The sequence below is a fragment of the Patiria miniata genome, unplaced genomic scaffold, assembly GCF_015706575.1.
Source record: "Patiria miniata isolate m_02_andy unplaced genomic scaffold, ASM1570657v1 HiC_scaffold_8, whole genome shotgun sequence".
Classification (NCBI taxonomy): Eukaryota; Metazoa; Echinodermata; class Asteroidea; order Valvatida; family Asterinidae; genus Patiria; species Patiria miniata.
The window spans coordinates 4,535,382-4,544,875 of record NW_024037075.1 but is presented as its reverse complement, the minus strand read 5'-3'; positions in this window follow the sequence as shown (position 1 = coordinate 4,544,875).

Genomic DNA, 9,494 nt, shown 5'->3' with positions numbered 1-9,494 from the left:
CCCTAACCCTAACCCTAACCCTAACCCTAACCCTAACCCTAACCCTAACCCTAACCCTAACCCTAACCCTAACCCCTAACCCTAACCCTAACCCTAACCCTAACCCTAACCTAACCCCTAACCCTAACCCTAACCCTAACCCTCTAACTCTAACCTAACCCCCTAACCCTAACCCCTAACCCTAACCCTAACCCTAACCCTAACCCTAACCCCTAACCCTAACCCTAACCCTAACCCTAACCCTAACCCTAACCCTAACCCTAACCCTAACCCTAACCCCTAACCCCTAACCCTAACCCTAATGTTTTTCTTGGTTCCTAGGGTTCTTATGTTTTTCTTTGTTAATAGGGTATCTTCTGTTTTGCTTTGTTATTAGAATTAGGGTTAGTATTTCTTTGTTTTATGAATTTCTTATGTTTTTCGTGACATTTTTGAATTTCTTATGTTTTTCTATATTTTGGGTGTCGGAAATAGACGGATACTCCATAGAGTTAGGGCTGGGGTGTCGGAAATAGAGGGATTTGGCATAGGGATGGGGCTAGGTGTCGGAAATAGACGGATATTTCATAGGGGTAGGGCTAGGGTGTCGGAAATAGAGGAATTTGCTATAGGGGTAGGGTTATACGCTGTGATATAGGGTAAAATCGCCCAAAATAGTGTAAAACCGTCTCGAATAGGGTAAATACGGTCGAATCAGGGTAAAAGGGGTTAGGGTAGTCTTTTAACGGTCCAATAACACTATCATAGCGTCAAATAGAGTCAAAAACTGGGTATCCGTGCCTAGGTACGGTCCTGCAGACTGCCCAAAACGCATAACTCGGGACCAGGGTGCCAACTCGTCCCTAATGCTCTAATACATTCCACATACTCGCGTGCATCCAGTACTTCCATTGATATGTGTACAAAGTCGAATTGCCATAGGGTTTGTGCACAAGCCCTTGCCCTATGCGTTAACGCATATACACACTTGAAAAAACGACAAAGTACTAACCCATTCCCTTATATTTGACCCATATTGACTTATATGTTTTTTACACGTTTCAGACCATTTTAGAATTTCTTATGTTTTTCTTTATTTTGGGGTGTCGGAAATAGACAACATTTGGCCATAACACCTGACCCCAATGACCTATGACCTTGACCTTTACGGTCAGAGGTCAAGACCTCCCCCGAAAGTTTTTGACTAAGTCACAATGTTATGCTCCTCAGGGGTCAAAGGTTATGACCTCTCAAAGTTTTTTTCCTATACTTTGTGCAGTAACCTTTGACCCTGTCACCTTTGACCCCAAGGGAGCATAACCTTGTGACCCCACCAACAGTTGCGGGGGGTCATGACCTTTGACCTCAGGGGTCACCGACCTTATACTCCGAGGTCGGCCTACAGAAGATCCCTTAACTCTAACCCTAACCCTAACCCTAACCCTAACCCTAACCCTAACCCTAACCCTAACCCTAACCCTAACCCTAACCCTAACCCTAACCCTAACCCTAACCCTAACCCTAACCCCTAACCCTAACCCTAACCCTAACCCTCTAACTCTAACCTAACCCCCCTAACCCTAACCCCTAACCCTAACCCTAACCCTAACCCTAACCCTAACCCTAACCCTAACCCTAACCCTAACCCTAACCCTAACCCTAACCCTAACCCTAACCCTAACCCTAACCCCTAACCCTAACCCTAACCCTAACCCTCTAACTCTAACCTAACCCCCCTAACCCTAACCCCTAACCCTAACCCTAACCCTAACCCTAACCCTAACCCCTAACCCTAACCCTAACCCTAACCCTAACCCTAACCCTAACCCTAACCCTAACCCTAACCCTAACCCCTAACCCCTAACCCTAACCCTAATGTTTTTCTTGGTTCCTAGGGTTCTTATGTTTTTCTTTGTTAATAGGGTATCTTCTGTTTTGCTTTGTTATTAGAATTAGGGTTAGTATTTCTTTGTTTTATGAATTTCTTATGTTTTTCGTGACATTTTTGAATTTCTTATGTTTTTCTATATTTTGGGTGTCGGAAATAGACGGATACTCCATAGAGTTAGGGCTGGGGTGTCGGAAATAGAGGGATTTGGCATAGGGATGGGGCTAGGTGTCGGAAATAGACGGATATTTCATAGGGGTAGGGCTAGGGTGTCGGAAATAGAGGAATTTGCTATAGGGGTAGGGTTATACGCTGTGATATAGGGTAAAATCGCCCAAAATAGTGTAAAACCGTCTCGAATAGGGTAAATACGGTCGAATCAGGGTAAAAGGGGTTAGGGTAGTCTTTTAACGGTCCAATAACACTATCATAGCGTCAAATAGAGTCAAAAACTGGGTATCCGTGCCTAGGTACGGTCCTGCAGACTGCCCAAAACGCATAACTCGGGACCAGGGTGCCAACTCGTCCCTAATGCTCTAATACATTCCACATACTCGCGTGCATCCAGTACTTCCATTGATATGTGTACAAAGTCGAATTGCCATAGGGTTTGTGCACAAGCCCTTGCCCTATGCGTTAACGCATATACACACTTGAAAAAACGACAAAGTACTAACCCATTCCCTTATATTTGACCCATATTGACTTATATGTTTTTTACACGTTTCAGACCATTTTAGAATTTCTTATGTTTTTCTTTATTTTGGGGTGTCGGAAATAGACAACATTTGGCCATAACACCTGACCCCAATGACCTATGACCTTGACCTTTACGGTCAGAGGTCAAGACCTCCCCCGAAAGTTTTTGACTAAGTCACAATGTTATGCTCCTCAGGGTCAAAGGTTATGACCTCTCAAAGTTTTTTTCCTATACTTTGTGCAGTAACCTTTGACCCTGTCACCTTTGACCCCAAGGGAGCATAACCTTGTGACCCCACCAACAGTTGCGGGGGGTCATGACCTTTGACCTCAGGGGTCACCGACCTTATACTCCGAGGTCGGCCTACAGAAGATCCCTTAACTCTAACCCTAACCCTAACCCTAACCCTAACCCTAACCCTAACCCTAACCCTAACCCTAACCCTAACCCTAACCCCTAACCCTAACCCTAACCCCTAACCCTAACCCTAACCCTAACCCTAACCCTAACCCTAACCCTAACCCCTAACCCTAACCCTAACCCTAACCCTAACCCTAACCCTAACCCTAACCCTAACCCTAACCCTAACCCTAACCCTAACCCTAACCCTAACCCTAACCCTAACCCTAACCCTAACCCTAACCCTAACCCTAACCCCTAACCCTAACCCTAACCCCTAACCCTAACCCTAACCCTAACCCTAACCCTAACCCTAACCCTAACCCTAACCCTAACCCTAACCCAACCCCTAACCCTAACCCTAACCCTAACCCCTAACCCTAACCCTAACCCTAACCCTAAATTCCAACAACTTCCTACAACTTTCTACAACTTCCATTCAACTTCCATTCAACTTCCTACAATTTCCTACAACTCCCTACAACTCCCTACAACTTCCTACAACTTCCTACAACTTCCTAGAAATTCCTACAACTTCCTACAACTTCCATTCAACTTCCTACGAATTCCAACAACTTCCTACAAATTCCTACAAATTCCAACAAATTCCAACAACTTCCTACAAATTCCAACAACTTCCTACAACTTCCAACAAATTACAACAACTTCCTACAACTTCCTACAACTTCCATTCAACTTCCATTCAACTTCCTACAACTTCCTTCAACTTCCTACAACTTCCAACAACTTCCTACAACTCCCTACAACTCCCTACAACTTCCTACAACTTCCTACAACTCCCTACAACTCCCTACAACTTCCTGCAACTTCCATTCAACTTCCATTCAACTTCCTACAACTTCCTACAACTTCCATTCAATTTCCCACAACTTCATTCAACTTCCTTCAACTTCCTACGAATTCCAACAACTTCCTACAAATATCTACAAATTCCTACAAATTCCAACAAATTCCAACAACTTCCTACAAATTCCAACAACTTCCTACAACTTCCAACAAATTCCAACAACTTCCTACAAATTCCTACAACTTCCTACAATTTCCTACAACTTCCATTCAACTTCCTACAACTTCCTACAACTTCCTTCAACTTCCCACAACTTCCCACAACTTCCCACAACTTCATTCAACTTCCTACAACTTCCTACAAATTCCTACAACTTCCTGCAACTTCCATTCAACTTCCATTCAACTTCCTACAACTTCCTACAACTTCCATTCAATTTCCCACAACTTCATTCAACTTCCTTCAACTTCCTACAAATTCCTACAACTTCCTACAACTTCCATTCAACTTCCATTCAACTTCCTACAACTTCCTACAACTTCCTACAAATTCCTACAACTTCCTACAACTTCCATTCAACTTCCTACGAATTCCAACAACTTCCTACAAATTCCTACAAATTCCAACAAATTCCAACAACTTCCTACAAATTCCAACAACTTCCTACAACTCCCAACAAATTCCAACAACTTCCTACAAATTCCTACAACTTCCTACAACTTCCTACAACTTCCATTCAACTTCCTACAACTTCCTACAACTTCCTTCAACTTCCCACAACTTCCCACAACTTCCCACAACTTCATTCAACTTCCTACAACTTCCTACAAATTCCTACAACTTCCTGCAACTTCCATTCAACTTCCATTCAACTTCCTACAACTTCCTACAACTTCCATTCAATTTCCCACAACTTCATTCAACTTCCTTCAACTTCCTACAAATTCCTACAACTTCCTACAACTTCCATTCAACTTCCATTCAACTTCCTACAACTTCCTACAACTTCCTACAAATTCCTACAACTTCCTACAACTTCCATTCAACTTCCTACGAATTCCAACAACTTCCTACAAATTCCTACAAATTCCTACAACTTCCTACAACTTCCTACAACTTCCTACAACTTCCTACAACTTCCTACAACTCCCTACAACTTCCTACAACTTCCATTCAACTTCCCACAACTTCATTCAACTTCATTCAACTTCCTACAAATTCCTACAACTTCCTACAACTTCCATTCAACTTCCATTCAACTTCCTACAACTTCCTACAACTTCCTACAAATTCCTACAACTTCCTACAACTTCCATTCAACTTCCTACGAATTCCAACAACTTCCTACAAATTCCTACAAATTCCAACAAATTCCAACTTCCTACAAATTCCAACAACTTCCTACAACTCCCAACAAATTCCAACAACTTCCTACAAATTCCTACAACTTCCTACAACTTCCTACAACTTCCATTCAACTTCCTACAACTTCCTACAACTTCCTTCAACTTCCACAACTTCCCACAACTTCCCACAACTTCATTCAACTTCCTACAACTTCCTACAAATTCCTACAACTTCCTGCAACTTCCATTCAACTTCCATTCAACTTCCTACAACTTCCTACAACTTCCATTCAATTTCCCACAACTTCATTCAACTTCCTTCAACTTCCTACAAATTCCTACAACTTCCTACAACTTCCATTCAACTTCCATTCAACTTCCTACAACTTCCTACAACTTCCTACAAATTCCTACAACTTCCTACAACTTCCATTCAACTTCCTACGAATTCCAACAACTTCCTACAAATTCCTACAAATTCCAACAAATTCCAACAACTTCCTACAAATTCCAACAACTTCCTACAACTCCCTACAACTCCCTACAACTTCCTACAACTTCCAAAATTCCAACAACTTCCATTCAACTTCCATTCAACTTCCTACAACTTCCTACAACTTCTTTCAACTTCCATTCAACTTCCATTCAACTTCCTACAACTTCCTACAACTTCCTTCAACTTCCTACAACTTCCTACAACTTCCTTCAACTTCCTACAACTTCCTACAACTCCCTACAACTTCCAACAACTTCCTACAAATTCCTACAACTCCCTACAACTTCCATTCAACTTCCTACAACTTCCTACAACTTCCTACAACTTCCTTCAACTTCCTACAACTTCCTACAAATTCCAACAACTTCCTACAACTTCCTACAACTTCCAACAAATTCCAACAACTTCCAACAAATTCCAACAACTTCCTACAACTTCCTACAACTTCCTACAACTCCCTACAACTCCCTACAACTTCCTACAACTTCCTACAAATTCCTACAACTTCCATTCAACTTCCATTCAACTTCCTACAACTTCCTTCAACTTCCTACAACTTCCAACAACTTCCTACAAATTCCTACAAATTCCTACAACTTCCTACAACTTCCATTCAACTTCCTACAAATTCCAACAACTTCCTACAACTTCCTACAACTTCCAACAAATTCCAACAACTTCCAACAAATTCCAACAACTTCCTACAACTTCCTACAACTTCCTACAACTCCCTACAACTCACTACAACTCCCTACAACTTCCTACAAATTCCTACAACTTCCTACAACTTCCATTCAACTTCCATTCAACTTCCTACAAATTCCAACAACTTCCTACAAATTCCTACAAATTCCAACAAATTCCAACAACTTCCTACAACTTCCTACAAATTCCAACAACTTCCTACAAATTCCTACAAATTCATACAACTTCCTACAACTTCCATTCAACTTCCTACGAATTCCAACAACTTCCTACAAATTCCTACAAATTCCAACAAATTCCAACAACTTCCTACAAATTCCAACAACTTCCTACAACTTCCAACAAATTCCAACAACTTCCTACAAATTCCTACAACTTCCTACAACTTCCTACAACTTCCATTCAACTTCCTACAACTTCCTACAACTTCCTTCAACTTCCCACAACTTCCCACAACTTCCCACAACTTCATTCAACTTCCTACTTCCTACAAATTCCTACAACTTCCTACAACTTCCATTCAACTTCCATTCAACTTCCTACAACTTCCTACAACTTCCATTCAACTTCCCACAACTTCATTCAACTTCCTTCAACTTCCTACAAATTCCTACAACTTCCTACAACTTCCATTCAACTTCCATTCAACTTCCTACAACTTCCTACAACTTCCTACAAATTCCTACAACTTCCTACAACTTCCATTCAACTTCCTACGAATTCCAACAACTTCCTACAAATTCCTACAAATTCCAACAAATTCCAACAACTTCCTACAAATTCCAACAACTTCCTACAACTTCCAACAAATTCCAACAACTTCCTACAAATTCCTACAACTTCCTACAACTTCCTACAACTTCCATTCAACTTCCATTCAACTTCCTACAACTTCCTTCAACTTCCTACAACTTCCAACAACTTCCTACAACTCCCTACAACTCCCTACAACTTCCTACAACTTCCTACAACTCCCTACAACTCCCTACAACTTCCTACAACTTCCTACAAATTCCTACAACTTCCTACAAATTCCTATCAACTTCCTAGAAATTCCTACAACTTCCTACAACTTCCATTCAACTTCCTACGAATTCCAACAACTTCCTACAAATTCCTACAAATTCCAACAAATTCCAACAACTTCCTACAAATTCCAACAACTTCCTACAACTTCCAACAAATTCCAACAACTTCCAACAAATTCCAACAACTTCCTACAAATTCCTACAACTTCCTACAACTTCCTACAACTTCCATTCAACTTCCTACAACTTCCTACAACTTCCTTCAACTTCCCACAACTTCCCACAACTTCCCACAACTTCATTCAACTTCCTACTTCCTACAAATTCCTACAACTTCCTACAACTTCCATTCAACTTCCATTCAACTTCCTACAACTTCCTACAACTTCCATTCAACTTCCCACAACTTCATTCAACTTCCTTCAACTTCCTACAAATTCCTACAACTTCCTACAACTTCCATTCAACTTCCATTCAACTTCCTACGAATTCCAACAACTTCCTACAAATTCCTACAAATTCCAACAAATTCCAACAACTTCCTACAAATTCCAACAACTTCCTACAACTTCCAACAAATTCCAACAACTTCCAACAATTCCAACAACTTCCTACAAATTCCTACAACTTCCTACAACTCCCTACAACTCCCTACAACTTCCTACAACTTCCTACAAATTCCTACAACTTCCTACAAATTCCTATCAACTTCCTAGAAATTCCTACAACTTCCTACAACTTCCATTCAACTTCCTACGAATTCCAACAACTTCCTACAAATTCCTACAAATTCCAACAAATTCCAACAACTTCCTACAAATTCCAACAACTTCCTACAACTTCCAACAAATTCCAACAACTTCCAACAAATTCCAACAACTTCCTACAAATTCCTACAACTTCCTACAACTTCCTACAACTTCCATTCAACTTCCTACAACTTCCTACAACTTCCTTCAACTTCCCACAACTTCCCACAACTTCCCACAACTTCATTCAACTTCCTACTTCCTACAAATTCCTACAACTTCCTACAACTTCCATTCAACTTCCATTCAACTTCCTACAACTTCCTACAACTTCCATTCAACTTCCCACAACTTCATTCAACTTCCTTCAACTTCCTACAAATTCCTACAACTTCCTACAACTTCCATTCAACTTCCATTCAACTTCCTACAACTTCCTACAACTTCCTACAAATTCCTACAACTTCCTACAACTTCCATTCAACTTCCTACGAATTCCAACAACTTCCTACAAATTCCTACAAATTCCAACAAATTCCAACAACTTCCTACAAATTCCAACAACTTCCTACAACTTCCAACAAATTCCAACAACTTCCTACAAATTCCTACAACTTCCTACAACTTCCTACAACTTCCATTCAACTTCCTACAACTTCCTACAACTTCCTTCAACTTCCCACAACTTCCCACAACTTCCCACAACTTCATTCAACTTCCTACAACTTCCTACAAATTCCTACAACTTCCAACAACTTCCTACAAATTCCTACAACTCCCTACAACTTCCATTCAACTTCCTACAACTTCCTACAACTTCCTACAACTTCCTTCAACTTCCTACAACTTCCTACAAATTCCAACAACTTCCTACAACTTCCTACAACTTCCAACAAATTCCAACAACTTCCAACAAATTCCAACAACTTCCTACAACTTCCTACAACTTCCTACAACTCCCTACAACTCCCTACAACTTCCTACAACTTCCTACAAATTCCTACAACTTCCATTCAACTTCCATTCAACTTCCTACAACTTCCTTCAACTTCCTACAACTTCCAACAACTTCCTACAAATTCCTACAAATTCCTACAACTTCCTACAACTTCCATTCAACTTCCTACAAATTCCAACAACTTCCTACAACTTCCTACAACTTCCAACAAATTCCAACAACTTCCAACAAATTCCAACAACTTCCTACAACTTCCTACAACTTCCTACAACTCCCTACAACTCACTACAACTCCCTACAACTTCCTACAAATTCCTACAACTTCCTACAACTTCCATTCAACTTCCATTCAACTTCCTACAAATTCCAACAACTTCCTACAAATTCCTACAAATTCCAACAAATTCCAACAACTTCCTACAACTTCCTACAAATTCC